We start from the raw sequence: 16018 nt of genomic DNA, 5'->3' as shown, positions 1-16018 counted from the left end.
GAAAGGAGCAGCTCGCAGAGTAAAAAACTTGCATCAGGCGTGGATGCTGTTTAAAAACACCATCCTGGAGGTTCAGGACAAATATATTCCACGTATTAGAAAAAAGGGAAAAAAGACTAAACGTCAGCCGGCGTGGCTAAACAGTAAGATAAAGGAAATCATTAGAGCCAAAAAACAATCCTTCAGAAAGTGGAGAAGAGAACCAACTGAAAGTAACAGGATAGATCATAAGGAATGCCAAGCCAAATGCAAAGCGGAGATAAGGAGGGCAAAAAAGGACTTTGAGAAGAAATTAGCGTTGGAAGCAAAAATACATAGTAAAAATTTTTTTAGATACATTAAAAGCAGGAAACCGGCCAAAGAGTCGGTTGGGCCGCTGGACGAAAATGGTGTTAAAGGGGCGATCAAGGAGGACAAAGCCGTAGCGGAGAAATTAAATGAATTCTTTGCTTCGGTCTTCACCGAGGAGGATTTGGGGGGGACACCGGTGCCGGAAAGAATATTTGAAGCGGGGGAGTCGGAGAAACTAAACAAATTCTCTGTAACCTTGGAGGATGTAATGGGTCAGTTCAGCAAGCTGAAGAGTAGTAAATCACCGGGACCTGATGGTATTCATCCCAGAGTATTAATAGAACTAAAAAATGAACTTGCGGAGCTACTGTTAGAAATATGCAATCTGTCCCTAAAATCGAGTGTAGTACCGGAAGACTGGACGGGTAGCCAATGTTACTCCGATTTTTAAGAAGGGTTCCAGAGGAGATCCGGGAAATTATAGACCGGTGAGTCTGACGTCGGTGCCGGGCAAGATGGTGGAGGCTATTATTAAGAATAAAATTGCAGAGCATATACAAAAACATGGACTGATGAGACAAAGTCAGCACGGATTTAGTGAAGGGAAGTCTTGCCTCACCAATCTAATGCATTTTTTTGAGGGGGTAAGCAAACATGTGGACAATGGGGAGCCGGTTGATATTGTATATCTGGATTTTCAGAAGGCGTTTGACAAAGTGCCGCACGAAAGACTCCTGAAGAAATTGCAGAGTCATGGAATCGGAGGTAGGGTATTATTATGGATTAAGAACTGGTTGAAAGATAGGAAGCAGAGAGTAGGATTGCGTGGCCAGTATTCTCAGTGGAGGAGGGTAGTTAGTGGGGTCCCGCAGGGGTCTGTGCTGGGTCCGTTGCTTTTTAATGTATTTATAAATGACCTAGAGATGGGAATAACTAGTGAGGTAATTAAATTCGCCGATGACACAAAATTATTCAGGGTCGTCAAGTCGCAGGAGGAATGTGAACGATTACAGGAGGACCTTGCGAGACTGGGAGAATGGGCGTGCAAGTGGCAGATGAAGTTCAATGTTGACAAGTGCAAAGTGATGCATGTGGGTAAGAGGAACCCGAATTATAGCTACGTCTTGCAAGGTTCCGCGTTAGGAGTTACGGATCAAGAAAGGGATCTGGGTGTCGTCGTCGATGATACGCTGAAACCTTCTGCTCAGTGTGCTGCTGCGGCTAGGAAAGCGAATAGAATGTTGGGTGTTATTAGGAAGGGTATGGAGTCCAGGTGTGCGGATGTTATAATGCCGTTGTATCGCTCCATGGTGTGACCGCACCTGGAGTATTGTGTTCAGTACTGGTCTCCGTATCTCAAAAAAGATATAGTAGAATTGGAAAAGGTACAGCGAAGGGCGACGAAAATGATAGTGGGGATGGGACGACTTTCCTATGAAGAGAGGCTGAGAAGGCTAGGGCTTTTCAGCTTGGAGAAGAGACGGCTGAGGGGAGATATGATAGAAGTGTATAAAATAATGAGTGGAATGGATCGGGTGGATGTGAAGCGACTGTTCACGCTATCCAAAAATACTAGAACTAGAGGGCATGAGTTGAAGCTACAGTGTGGTAAATTTAAAACGAATCGGAGAAAATATTTCTTCACCCAACGTGTAATTAGACTCTGGAATTCGTTGCCGGAGAACGTGGTACGGGCGGTTAGCTTGACGGAGTTTAAAAAGGGGTTAGATAGATTCCTAAAGGACAAGTCCATAGACCGCTATTAAATGGACTTGGAAAAATTCCGCATTTTTAGGTATAACTTGTCTGGAATGTTTTTACGTTTGGGGAGCGTGCCAGGTGCCCTTGACCTGGATTGGCCACTGTCGGTGACAGGATGCTGGGCTAGATGGACCTTTGGTCTTTCCCAGTATGGCACTACTTATGTACTTATGTACTTATGTAACTGATGTATTAATAGCAATAGTATCTAAGGGAATAGGTGGTAGTTCAGGGGTGTGTATGGATAAATCATTGGAAACATACTGCAGCATTGGTCTGTAACTACTAAAATCACTTACTATGAACAGTACATCATTAGCAATAATAGGACAGATAGTTCTAATACAGAAACAAGAATGGTAATATGGAACTGCTATACTATTGTTATCATTAGAAATAAGAAAGGCATATGTATGCAATTATAATAGCACACAAAAAGAAAATAATTATTCCTATCAATCCTATACCACAATATCTACTTAATCATTGACCAAATAAACAAAGACAGAGGCATGGTATAGTGCCATGAAATACTCTTCAGAGAGAAACTTTTTTTTTTTCAGAGAGAAACTTTTTTTTTCAGAGAAACTATTTATGGGTAATGAGTGTGGTAAAAGGTTACCATATTTCTCCGAGGACAAGCAGGCTGCTTGTTCTCACTGATGGGTGACGTCCACGGCAGCCCCTCCAATCGGAAACTTCACTAGCAAAGGCCTTTGCTAGTCCTCGCACGCTCATGCGCACCGCGCAGGCGCGGCCGTCTTCCCGCCCGAACCGGCTCGTGTTCGTCAGTCTTCTTTTGTCCGCGCTCGGTACGGTCGTGTTTTCGCCGTGTCGGGCCCCGCAAAGTCGACCTCGCGCGTTCGTCGTGTGTTTTCGAAGAGAAAATTCTAATCCATTCTGTGTGGGAAAAGACTCTTGGTCTTTTCTTCCCCCGCTATTTTCAGCTTTCGCCCCGGTAAGTTTTCTTTCGTCGTCGGGGTAGGCTGCTTTTAGGCCTCGGGTCGAAGTTTTCTTCCCCTTGTTTTTTCGGTGCCTTTTCCGCCATTTCGACTTTTGATCTCGCCGGCGTGATTTTTCCGCCCATGACATCGAAGTCTACCAGCGGCTTCAAGAAGTGCACCCAGTGCGCCCGGGTCATCTCGCTCACTGACAGGCACGCGTCGTGTCTTCAGTGCTTGGGGGCTGGGCACCGCCCGCAGGCCTGTAGTCTGTGTTCCCTTTTGCAAAAGCGGACTCAGGTAGCGAGATTGGCCCAGTAGAACGTTTTGTTCTCAGGCTCTTCGTCGGCATCGGCACCGGGGGTATCGAGTGCATCGACGTCTTCAGCGTCCAGAGCTTCATCCTCGGCCGCCAGTGCATCGAGTGCATCGAGGCATCGGCCCTCTGCATCGGCGCCGAGACATCGGATAGCTGCATTGACGTCGGTGGTACCGGGACCTCGTCTGCTGATGTCGTCGTACGGTGGTGCTTCGTCTGGAGTGCAGGTGAGGGCTGTCCATTCCCCTGCTGGTGGCGGTGAGCCTTCGGGTGGGTCTCCCCCTACCCTGAGGGCTCCTGCGGTACAGCCCCCATGAGACCGACCTCCTTCGGCCTCGGCCCCGAGGAAGCGACGACTGGATTCTACGTCCTCCTCGTCGGTGCCGGGAAGCTCCGGTGACATGCTTCGTTCCAAGAAATCGAAGAAGCATCATCATCGGTCTCCTTCCCGGGTCGGCACCGAGAGCTCTGGGTCGCCGAGGGAGTCGGCACCCACCAGGCATCGGCACCGAGAGGACCGCTCACCCTCTGTTCAGGAGGTGTCGATGTGCTCCACTCTGGACAGCCCGGAACAGCCTCCACGCCCGGAACAGGTTCTGACGTCGACGCCTGCATCGACCTCCATGCCTTTCTCTGCAGCCGCTCTGAACGAGAGCCTCCAGGCCGTTCTCCCAGAGATTCTGGGAGAGCTGTTGCGCCCTACCCCTCCGGTACCGGCGGTGCTTGCGCCACCGGTACCGTCGAGTGTGGCGCCGGCTGGCCCATCGCCCGAGGTGAGGTCTCCGGCGTCGGTGCCGCGTGCGGTACCGGCTGCCGTCGCCTCCCAGGAAGGCTCCCCGACTACGTCGGCGGAGGGAGCTTCGCCGATGCGGGCGAGGGAGTCTACCTCTCGACGCCCCCATCGTGGACGTGGCTCCACAGTCGAGTCGGGCACGGTTGCAGACACAGGTCCGTGAACTTGTGTCTGACACCGAGGGTGAGGCCTCGTGGGAAGAGGAAGAAGACCCCAGATATTTCTCTGACGAGGAGTCTGAGGGTCTTCCTTCCGATCCCACTCCCTGTCCTGAGAGACAGCTTTCTCCTCCCGAGAGTCTGTCTTTTGCTTCCTTTGTCCGGGAGATGTCTAGGGCCATCCCCTTCCCAGTGGTTGTGGAGGACGAGCCCAGGGCTGAAATGTTTGAGCTCCTGGACTATCCTTCTCCACCTAAGGAAGCGTCCACTGTACCCATGCACCATGTCCTAAAAAAGACATTGCTGGCGAACTGGACCAAGCCTTTAACTAATCCCCACATCCCCAAGAAGATCGAGTCCCAGTACCGGATCCATGGGGACCCAGATCTGATGCGCACTCAGTTGCCTCATGATTCTGGAGTTGTGGATCTGGCCCTAAAGAAGGCTAAGAGTTCTAGGGAGCATGCTTCGGCGCCCCCGGGCAAGGACTCTAGAACCTTAGACTCCTTTGGGAGGAAGGCCTACCATTCCTCTATGCTCGTGGCCAAAATTCAGTCCTACCAGCTCTACACGAGCATACACATGCGGAACAATGTGCGGCAGTTGGCGGGCTTGGTTGATGCGCTCCCCCCTGAGCAAGCCAAGCCTTTTCAGGAGGTGGTCAGGCAGCTGAAGGCGTGCAGAAAATTCCTGGCCAGAGGGGTGTATGACACCTTTGATGTTGCGTCCAGGGCCGCTGCTCAAGGTGTGGTGATGCGCAGGCTCTCATGGCTGCGTGCCTCCGACCTGGAAAATAGAATCCAGCAGCGGATTGCGGACTCGCCTTGCCGTGCGGATAACATTTTTGGAGAGAAAGTCGAACAGGTGGTAGAGCAGCTCCACCAGCGGGACACCGCATTCGACAAGTTCTCGCGCCGGCAGCCTTCAGCCTCTACCTCTACAGGTAGAAGATTTTTCGGGGGAAGGAAGACTGTTCCCTACTCTTCTGGCAAGCGTAGGTACAATCCTCCTTCTCGACAGCCTGCGGCCCAGGCTAAGCCCCAGCGCGCTCGCTCTCGTCAGCAGCGTGCGCCTCAGCAAGGCCCCTCGGCTCCCCAGCAAAAGCAAGGGACGAGCTTTTGACTGGCTCCAGCAGAGCATAGCCGACATCCAAGTGTCAGTGCCGGGCGACAGGCCAGTCGGAGGGAGGTTGAAAGCTTTTCACCAAAGGTGGCCTCTCATAACCTCCGATCAGTGGGTTCTCCAACTAGTCCGGCAAGGATACACCCTCAATTTGGCCTCAAAACCTCCAAATTGTCCACCGGGAGCTCAGTCTTACAGCTTCCAGCACAAGCAGGTACTTGCAGAGGAACTCTCCGCCCTTCTCAGCGCCAATGCGGTCGAGCCTGTGCCATCCGGGCAAGAAGGGCTGGGATTCTATTCCAGGTACTTCCTTGTGGAAAAGAAAACAGGGGGGATGCGTCCCATCCTAGACCTAAGGGCCCTGAACAAATATCTGGTCAAAGCAAAGTTCAGGATGCTTTCCCTGGGCACCCTCCTTCCCATGATTCAGGAAAACGATTGGCTATGCTCTCTGGACTTGAAGGATGCCTACACACACATCCCGATACTGCCAGCTCACAGACAGTATCTGCGATTTCAGCTGGGCACACGTCACTTCCAGTACTGTGTGCTACCCTTTGGGCTCGCCTCTGCGCCCAGGGTGTTCACAAAGTGCTTGGCTGTAGTAGCAGCGGCACTTCGCAGGCTGGGGGTGCACGTGTTCCCATATCTTGACGATTGGCTGGTGAAGAACACATCCGAGGCAGGAGCCCTGCAGTCCATGCAGATGACTATTCGCCTCCTGGAGCTACTGGGGTTTGTGATAAATTATCCAAAGTCCCATCTTCTCCCAGTGCAGAGACTCGAATTCATAGCAGCTCTGCTGGATTCTCGGACGGCTCGCGCCTATCTCCCAGAGACGAGAGCCAACAACTTGTTGTCCCTCGTCTCGCGGGTGCGAGCCTCCCAGCAGATCACAGCTCGGCAGATGTTGAGATTGCTAGGCCACATGGCCTCCACAGTCCATGTGACTCCCATGGCCCACCTTCACATGAGATCTGCTCAATGGACCCTAGCTTCCCAGTGGTTCCAGGCTGCTGGGGATCTAGAAGACGTAATCCACCTGTCCACGAGTTTTCTCGAATCCCTGTATTGGTGGACGATTTGGTCCAATTTGACTCTGGGACGTCCTTTCCAAATTCCTCAGCCACAAAAAGTGCTGACTACGGATGCGTCTCTCCTGGGGTGGGGAGCTCATGTCGATGGGCTTCACACCCAGGGAAGCTGGTCCCTCCAGGAACGCGATCTGCAGATCAATCTCCTGGAGTTACGAGCGGTCTGGAACGCTCTGAAGGCTTTCAGAGATCGGCTGTCTTACCAAATTATCCAAATTCAGACAGACAACCAGGTTGCCATGTATTACATCAACAAGCAGGGGGGCACCGGATCTCGCCCCCTGTGTCAGAAAGCCGTCAGCATGTGGCTCTGGGCTCGTCGTCACGGCATGTTGCTCCAAGCCACATATCTGGCAGGCGTAAACAACAGTCTGGCCGACAGGTTGAGCAGGATCATGCAACCTGACGAGTGGTCGCTCAACTCCAGAGTAGGGCGCCAGATCTTCCAGGTGTGGGGCACCCCCTTGGTAGATCTCTTTGCATCTCGAGCCAACCACAAAGTCCCTCAGTTCTGTTCCAGACTTCAGGCCCACGGCAGACTGGCATCGGATGCCTTCCTCCTGGATTGGGGGGAAGGCCTGCTGTATGCTTATCCTCCCATACCTCTGGTGGGGAAGACTGTTGAAACTCAAGCAAGATCGAGGCACCATGATTCTGATTTGCTCCCTTTTGGCCGTGTCAGATCTGGTTCCCTCTTCTTCTGGAGTTGTCCTCCGAAGAACCGTGGAGATTGGAGTGTTTTCCAACCCTCATCACACAGGACGAAGGGGCGCTTTTGCATCCCAACCTCCGGTCTCTGGCTCTCACGGCCTGGATGTTGAGAGCGTAGACTTTGCCTCTTTGGGTCTGTCAGAGGGTGTCTCCCGTATCTTGCTTGCTTCCAGGAAAGATTCCACTAAGAGGAGTTACTTCTTTTTATGGAGGAGGTTTGCCGTCTGGTGTGACAGCAAGGCCCTAGATCCTCGCTCTTGTCCTACACAGACCCTGCTTGAATACCTTCTGCACTTGTCTGAGTCTGGTCTCAAGACCAACTCTGTAAGGGTTCACCTTAGTGCAATCAGTGCATACCATTACCGTGTGTAAGGTAAGCCGATCTCAGGACAGCCTTTAGTTGTTCGCTTCATGAGAGGTTTGCTTTTGTCAACGCCCCCCGTCAAACCTCCTACAGTGTCATGGGATCTCAATGTCGTTCTCACCCAGCTTATGAAACCTCCTTTTGAGCCACTGAACTCCTGCCATCTGAAGTATTTGACTTGGAAGATCATTTTCTTGGTGGCAGTTACTTCAGCTCGTAGGGTCAGTGAGCTTCAGGCCCTGGTAGCCCAGGCCCCTTACACCAAATTTCATCATAACAGAGTAGTCCTCCGCACTCACCCTAAGTTCTTGCCGAAGGTAGTGTCGGAGTTCCATCTGAACCAGTCAATTGTCTTGCCAACATTCTTTCCCCGTCCTCATTCCTGCCCTGCTGAACGTCAGCTGCACACATTGGACTGCAAAAGAGCATTGGCCTTCTATCTGGAGCGGACACAGCCCAACAGACAGTCCGCCCAATTGTTTGTTTCTTTTGATCCCAACAGGAGGGGAGTGGCTGTGGGGAAATGCACCATATCCAATTGTCTAGCAGATTGCATTTCCTTCACTTACGCCCAGGCTGGGCTGGCTCTTGAGGGTCATGTCACGGCTCACAATGTCAGAGCCATGGCTGCGTCAGTGGCCCACTTGAAGTCAGCCACTATTGAAGAGATTTGCAAAGCTGCAACGTGGTCATCTGTCCACACATTCACATCTCATTACTGCCTGCAGCAGGATACCTGACGCAACAGTCGGTTCGGGCAGTCAGTACTTCAGAATCTGTTTGGGGTTTAGAATCCAACTCCACCCCCCTAGGCCCATGTTTTATTCTGTTCCAGGCTACACTCTCAGTTAGTTGGATAAGTTGTTAGGTCAATCTCAGTTATGTCCTCGCCGTTGCGAGGCCCAATTGACCATGTTTCTTGTTTTGAGTGAGCCTGGGGGCTAGGGATACCCCATCAGTGAGAACAAGCAGCCTGCTTGTCCTCGGAGAAAGCGAATGCTACATACCTGTAGAGGGTATTCTCCGAGGACAGCAGGCTGATTGTTCTCACAAACCCGCCTGCCTCCCCTTTGGAGTTGTGTCTTCCCTTGTCTTTGTCTTGCTACATATGGAACTGACGAACACGAGCCGGTTCGGGCGGGAAGACGGCCGCGCATGCGCGGGGCGCATGGGCGCGCGAGAACTAGCAAAGGCCTTTGCTAGTGAAGTTTCCGATTGGAGGGGCTGCCATGGACGTCACCCATCAGTGAGAACAATCAGCCTGCTGTCCTCGGAGAATATCCTCTACAGGTATGTATCATTCGCTTTTAAGCAACTAGCCATTGTGATTAGAAAATCCTTTTCTGTGTCTACCTGCATGCATTCTCTCTCTTTGGCTACTTCTCATTCAATTCTGCATGTTCCCTTAAGACTTTCTTATATATGGTCCACATTAACCAGAGACAGGCAGAATTCCTCTTGCTCCCTGACTTAATTGAATATAAATCAAATTTTGTTTCAATATCAGAGGGGGTGGAAATATCATCAGTTACATTATGGGTCCAAGGATTAGGGCCAGAGGATTCTACGCATTGCTTAGGCAAAATGGGGTTATCTATGTCCTCCTCAAAAGAAACTGCAAAATTGGTTTTTATTTTATGCCAGAGCATGCCTAAAGATTTGATTATAAAATACATAAAGTACATGAGTGCATAAGTACCTAAATAAGACCAAACATCCATCCAGCACAGCATTCTGAATACCTGAAAACCTTATCAATTTATCAATCGGAAATTTAATTAATGAAACCTGGCAGCAAAATACAAGAATATAATTTAAGAACACCGCTACTTTGTGCACAATAACTCTGCGCGCAATTCTCCACCATTAAAAATGTTACAAGAAATGATTTACTTGGGGGAAAGAGCTCTAGAGCACTCGCTACTGTTTATAATTTAAGAGCAGGCGCTGTATTTATAAGTTTTAGGATATTAATTTCTCCACCAATCACCAAAGGTGATAATTGCAATATTGCAATAAATTAAATAAATTAAGTATATATCTGTTGAAATGCAGTATTCTGTACTGCAAGATTTGAAAGCATGTACTCAGAGCATGGCACTATACCATATACTCAGAACACAAAGAGACTATATTTTAGCTTCAAAAAGGTTGATTTAATATACAAATCATGTAAATAATATTGCAAACCAAACGAGAGGTAGGTCTTACAGATCTTTACAGATAATCTGTACTTAAGTAAGGTAGCAAATCTAGATCAAAAGTTATAACTTACAGGAGAGTCTTTGTCACAGAGCTGAGTGATGAGCACATGGTCAGGACAGGAGCAGGGCTTCTGCAGTGAGTGGATCTGAGTTGCTTGCAGCTGAAGAGAGAATCTGAATCTTGGGGAAACAGCTTTTGCTTTTATATCTTGCAAGCTGCAGGAGGATATGATCACAGAGTCCCAGCACCTGCTTCCTGATTTGCACTGGATAACTTGCAAGGCATTATGGTTATTGTAGTCTGTTCACATGATCTGCAGATGACCTGGCGTCCATTTGTCTGATAGATGATGGGAGGGGGCAGGTATACCTCTGATGACAGGCAAATGTTTTGTTTATGTTTTTCCTCTGAGTTCTTTGTTTTCAATGGGGTCTCCAGACTTTCTGTTTCTTGGGTATTTGGTTTTCGGAGATGTCTGGATGGAGTTATTCAGGTACCCACCTTAGTCAAGCTTTTGTTAGGTGGGAGGGCAGAGGAAGCTATATATCTCTCTTTTGTCTTTGTTAAGTGTTTGTAATTGACTAGCCCTGCTACCAGAAATTCCCAAGGAAAAGGGGAAAGAAGGTATTGAAATGCAGTTTCAATACATCTTTTAAAAGCTGCATTTTTATATTGATCTACATATTTAATTCTGACAATTGGCTTATACCATAACACCCCCATGTGGCTAAACTAACACATAGTACTTCTACCCCAACAAATAGGACTGAACATTCCCTTCCCCTCCCCCCACCCCTTGTTTCCCTTGCTATGGCATTAAATGAACATAATAACGCAGGGTACAGGGCAATATCTAGAAGTTTAACATTCTACTCCTGGCAGTTGAAGTCAGAGTATTCCAAAAGGGAGTCCAAGTGAGTTGGAAACGCACTCCAGTCTTCGTTTTAAAGTCTGTAATTCCCATCCTCTCTACCCGCAGTAACGTTATCATACGCACACGCCACTGCGATACTGTAGGGTAGTTGTATGTAAGCCATTGTGAAAGTATTGCTTGTTTAGCCACTACAATAGCTTTGCGTACAAAAGCGATAAATCCTGATAGGACAGGGTGTATGAGAACAGGATGGCCCAGGAGTAGCGCTGAGTCATACTTCCAGCCCGCCTTCCACATCTCAGAAACCTATTGTACTAGCTCCTTCCAAAATCGGACTATGCCCTTGCAGGACCAAAACATGTGCCCGAGGGTGGCCCCCGGATCCCTGCATTTGAGGCACTTTCCCCAAGGCGAGAGTCCCATGTGAAAGACTCTTCTGGGAGAAATGTAGAGTCAAAGAGCAAATTTGTATTGTAGCTCCCAGTGCTGTGTCATGTTCATTGTTTTGCGATTTGTAAGCACATGGGACTTGAATTGAGGGCCATGGGGATATCTCGTTTCCAGGCAGCCAGTAACTTGGCATAGTCCAGTTCGGTAACTGTGTCGCTGATGTGCCTGTGATGGAACGTGAGGAGCACTTTTTGCTGTGCTTCTAAAGAGAATGCTGTTGCCAACCCTACCTGGACATCCTCCGCCAGCGCCTCCCAGGACAAGGAACATATATAATGCCTTAGCTGTGCAGAATAGAACTCATCGGAGGGCGGCAGGGCATATTCAGCACAGAGCTCCTGAAACGGCTTTATCTGTCCTTCACAGGTAAGTACTTGTAACAAGTATACTATCCCTTTCCTTTTCCATCTGCGGAACACTGAATATAGCCTTCCAGGTGCAAAGGCATGGTTCCTGCATATTGTATGGTGTAACCTTTGAAGAAAATCCATGTAATTTACAGATCCATTTCCAAGTTGCTTTTGCTGATGTCATTCCTGTATGCTTCAGTAGGGGCGGCAATGGTAATCCCATCGTATGCAAATAGCTGCTGAAGTGCGTTTCTGGGTATAATTGTGATTCCATTTCTGTATTTGTATGGTCCTGTGTTCTGCAAAACCAGTCAGTGATGTGGCGCATGCCACTAGCTACTGTTAGATATTTCACGTTCAGTAGTCCCAAACCCCCATATTCTACCGGTATACTCAGTGTTGGAATGAAAAGGCGGGGTTTCTTCCAACTCCACAAAATTTTTTGCATTATAACCTGATTAATTTCTTTTCCTCCCCCCTCTTTAAGTAAAGCGGGAGAGTTTGAAAAACATAGAGCCACTTTGTAACTACAATCATGTTGTGCAATGCAATACGCCCCAGGAGAGAGAGTGGAAGGGATCCCCATGCCTGCAATTGTTTTTCAATGTCTTTTAATAAGTGTTGTATATTTAGCTCGTATAACTGGGACAAATCCGCTGGAATACATACTCCTAAATACTTAATCATGCCCTGCGCCCACTGTCCAGGCCAAGACATTTTGACATCCGGAAGAATGGGAAGTGCAATGGACTTGTGTAAATTTAATTTAAAGCCAGAAAATTTCCCAAATTGTTCAATTATCTGCAGCAGCCTGCTTAAGCTCTGGGTAGGGTTTTTCAATAGTACCAGCAGATCATCTGCGTAGGCCAACGCCCTGATGTCATGACGACCCCCTCAAAGTCCTGGGTAGACGCAATGATCCTCAGCAGTGGCTCCAAGGACAAAAAAAAAAGTAGCGGGGAGAGTGGACACCCCTGTCTCGTTTCATGACATATTTGGAACTCTGACTCTCTTGTGCCATTTACAAGAACCCTCACCGTGGGCTGGCAATATAGAGTACGAACCGCCTGCAGGAACCACCCCACTATGCCCATGCTTTCTAAGGTCTGAAACAAGAAGTCCCACTCGACCCAATCAAAGGCCTTCTCTGCGTCTAAACTTACTACTAAGGAGGGCCCTGCATCTTGTTTACATGCTGCAATTGCCAGCAAGAGTTTCCTGACGTTGTGTACCGAATGCCTGCCTCTCACAAACCCTACCTGTTCTGCGTTGATCAACTGCGGTAAGAACTGGGCCAATCTCGCCGCCAACATTTTAGCTATTATTTTAATGTCTACATTGAGGAGAGAGATTGGCCTATAAGACTCAGCCCTGTCATGGGGTTTACCCGGTTTAGGTATTAAAGAAATGAGAACCGTGTTAGCATATCTTGGAAATTGTCCCGTTTCTATAACCTCATTGTAATATTCTAATAGAGCTATCAGGGCTTCTCCAGGTAGACTTTTGTAATATTCTCCTGTGAAACCATCAGGTCCTGGAGCCGAGCGCAGCTTTAGGGACTTAATCACCTGTTGTAGTTCTCCCAACCCTAAGGGCATATTCAAGGCCTCTATCTCTTCTGCTGTGATTTTGAAGAGCCCTGCATGGTGTAGGTACTCTTGCATGGCCTGCTCTGGGGGGGGGGGGGGGGGCACCTCTGCCATATATAGGGTAGCAAAATACTCTGTAAATACCTGTCTGCTCTTTCTCCGTTGTGCGCCAACCTTTTGAGTCTTTTAACATTGTAACCGTACGGGGGACCCCCCCCCCCCCCAATTCTTGATTAAACGGCTCAGCATTCTACCAGTCTTATTACCGAATCTCTGTTGTTTATATTTGTAATAGAGGGCTGACCTGGTCTCTTTCTCATGTAACAAACTATTCAGTGCTACCTGTGTGGGTTTTAAAATTTCAAAGGTAGCTTTAGATTGGTGGTGTATGTAGATTCTTTTAGCCCTACTCAGTTGTCACTCTAACTGTAGTATCCCCGCCGCCCTCTTCTTATTCTTGAGGCTGCAGTAAGCTATAATGGCACCCCTTAATACCGCTTTAGATGCAGACCAAAACAGTTCGGGTTGGCTTACGGCATGCTCCCCATTGAAGCGTACATAGTCTGCCCAGCTCTTGTGGATATGGGTCTTTGTTATGATCGTGGTCAGAACCCCTCTCAAACTTACCTTTTGCCTGGGGGTCAGCTTTTTAGCTAGCTTCTGTTCTGTTTTTCTGTCCTTTCTGAGCTGGCTCTGTCTCTCTGTGCTGGCAGCTTCCAGCAGCATGGGGTTAATTGTCTCACTTCACTGCAGCTGTGGGTGTGGTCTGAGTTGCTCTACCTATCCCTGGGTGTACTGGCTTCAAGAGCTTCTCGGTGCTGCATTGATGTGGGTTGGGCCTCTCGGGGTTTGAATGTGTTCTGCCTGGCTCTAGGGAGAGTGACATCATCTGGGAGGGCCTTGATAAGGAAGTGGGTTCTTTCCTTCAGGGCCTTCGCAAAGTTTGCTTCTGGCTACTTGCTTTAGGTCCAGGTTAGTTTAGTGCAGTGTGCACTTGTGATGTGTGTTTGACTTCCCTGTTTTTCCCTTTGGCTCCTCTGCTTTCCCTTTTGCTACAGTGTGTAGCACTGCTGTTAGTGCAGTGCTGGAGTTTGGTGCTGGGAGCATCCTTGTTAGTAAGTGCTTGGGAAGCACCTTTTGTTGTTTGGGTATTTGGCTTTCCTGCATGTTTCCTGGTGTCTTCCCCGCTTTTCCTCGTGACCTGTGTTTAGCTGCTATAGCTTGGTGCTTAGGAAGCACCGGGGTGAGAACCCGTGTTTAGCTGCTGCAGCTTGGTGCTTAGGAAGCACCAGTGTTAGGTCTGGCATTTGTCTTCCCTTCCTTTTCCCTTGTGGCTTCCCTGCACTTCTGTTAGTGTAGGGCGTAGGGGCACCCCTGTTAGTTTCTGTTAGGAGCACTGCTGTTAGTGGAGGGCTTAGGAGCTTTTCTGTTGGTGCTGGGCTTAGGAACACTTTTGGTCACTTTAGGAGTTAGGTGCACTTCAGTTACAGCTTGTTCTAGTCCTGGTCCCTGTGTCATCCAGTAAGTCCTGCCGGCTACTCGAACCCAGGAGCTCAACTCCTGGGGGGCTTAGTAGCTAAGTGCAGGTGAAGCTGTGTGGACCAGTCCGGTGTGCTCCAGTCCTGTGTCCTCCAGTCCGGGGGATTCCAGTCCCGTGTCCTCCAGTCCGGGTAATTCCAGTCCAGTGTTCCGGCTCGCTGGGCGGTGCCTGCTGTCCCTGCCGGTGTCGGTGTGCTTGCCCAGCGTTGGTTGGTGGGTTTTGCCTGCTGCTGTCGCTCCTCGTCAGCAGCCCAAGGGCTCACGTTTGCTCCAGAGCCTGGCCCCGCGGGCTCTGAACCTGAGAACCTGACACTCTTTAAATGTGAGTCTGAGTGTAAGTAAGCCGGGTATCTCCACCCCTTCGCACCCCCTTTGCCAGATGTAACATTCAGCTCCACCCATATTAGAGCATGGTCCGAGATTTCTTCTGGCCCTATAGTGACAGTATTGACTAGGTGAAATATGGATCGGTATAATAATATATAATCTATCCTGGCACACGATCCATGTGCCCTCGATCTATGTGCGTAGTCCCTTTCTCCATTGTGTAGGATCCGCCAGGGATCCACCAAATTGAGCGTCTTGTTAAATGCTTGGAACTCTTTGGAGCGTGCCCCTCTATATTGTGATTCCCTCGGGTTGGAACAATCCTGACGGGGGTCCATTACCACGGGGGTCCATTACCGCATTGAAATCTCCTGTCACTATCAATCTAGCATTATGGTGTTGTAAACAAGTTCCAGCCAAGGACTTAAAGTTGGATCATAATTGTTAGGGCCGTATAGTACTAGCAACAAAAAAAACATCCCTTGCAGCCACACTCTAAGTAATATGTAGTCTCCTTTACTGCCTTTACCCATTAAGGTTACCTTGTATGGGAGTCCCTTCCGAAACAACACTGCCACCCCTCCTTTCCTCCCTTGGGATGAGGCCGCATACACCTCACTCACCCATAATTTCTGTAATTTAGCATGTTCTAGATCGGTAAGGCTCGTTTCCTGGAGACACGCAATATCCGCTTTATGCCTTTTCAGTGCTGCTAAGATTTTAGATCTCTTTATCGGGGAGGTAATGCCACCCACATTCCATGAAATTATTCTAGCAGACATATGTTATATGCAACTCATTTACTAGTGTTTGTTGACTTCTTATAGTATCTGGCTTCTTGCCAGCACATGTTGACATAGCATCTTTACCATTCCAGCTCTGTTCTCTCTCCTGCCCTTTCCAACCTATCCAAGCAAATTGAGTAAACCTAACACCCTGCCGCATGCCAAATCCCATCCCCAACTTCCATATCAAACCAATAACAAAACCCAAACCCCCTCCCCTCCCAATCCCCAAACACACATTCAGACCCCCAACCATCTTCAGGCCGAGGTCTGGCGATGCACTGAGTCACCTGGCTTGCAGAAAGCCCTCGCCCTGGAGTCTGATTTGTTCACCACTCACTGTGT

General features: G+C 49.0%; 1 protein-coding gene across 1 annotated transcript in view; it reads left to right on the top strand.

Annotated features, from left to right (window-relative positions):
* Positions 1-16018, top strand: part of TMEM38B (transmembrane protein 38B) — a 469261-nt gene that overhangs the window by 293566 nt on the left and 159677 nt on the right. The window lies entirely within an intron of this gene.

Source organism: Microcaecilia unicolor, chromosome 2, assembly GCF_901765095.1.
Source record: "Microcaecilia unicolor chromosome 2, aMicUni1.1, whole genome shotgun sequence".
Classification (NCBI taxonomy): Eukaryota; Metazoa; Chordata; class Amphibia; order Gymnophiona; family Siphonopidae; genus Microcaecilia; species Microcaecilia unicolor.
Note: the sequence above shows the minus strand (reverse complement) of the source record. Positions and strands in the feature narration are given on the sequence as shown.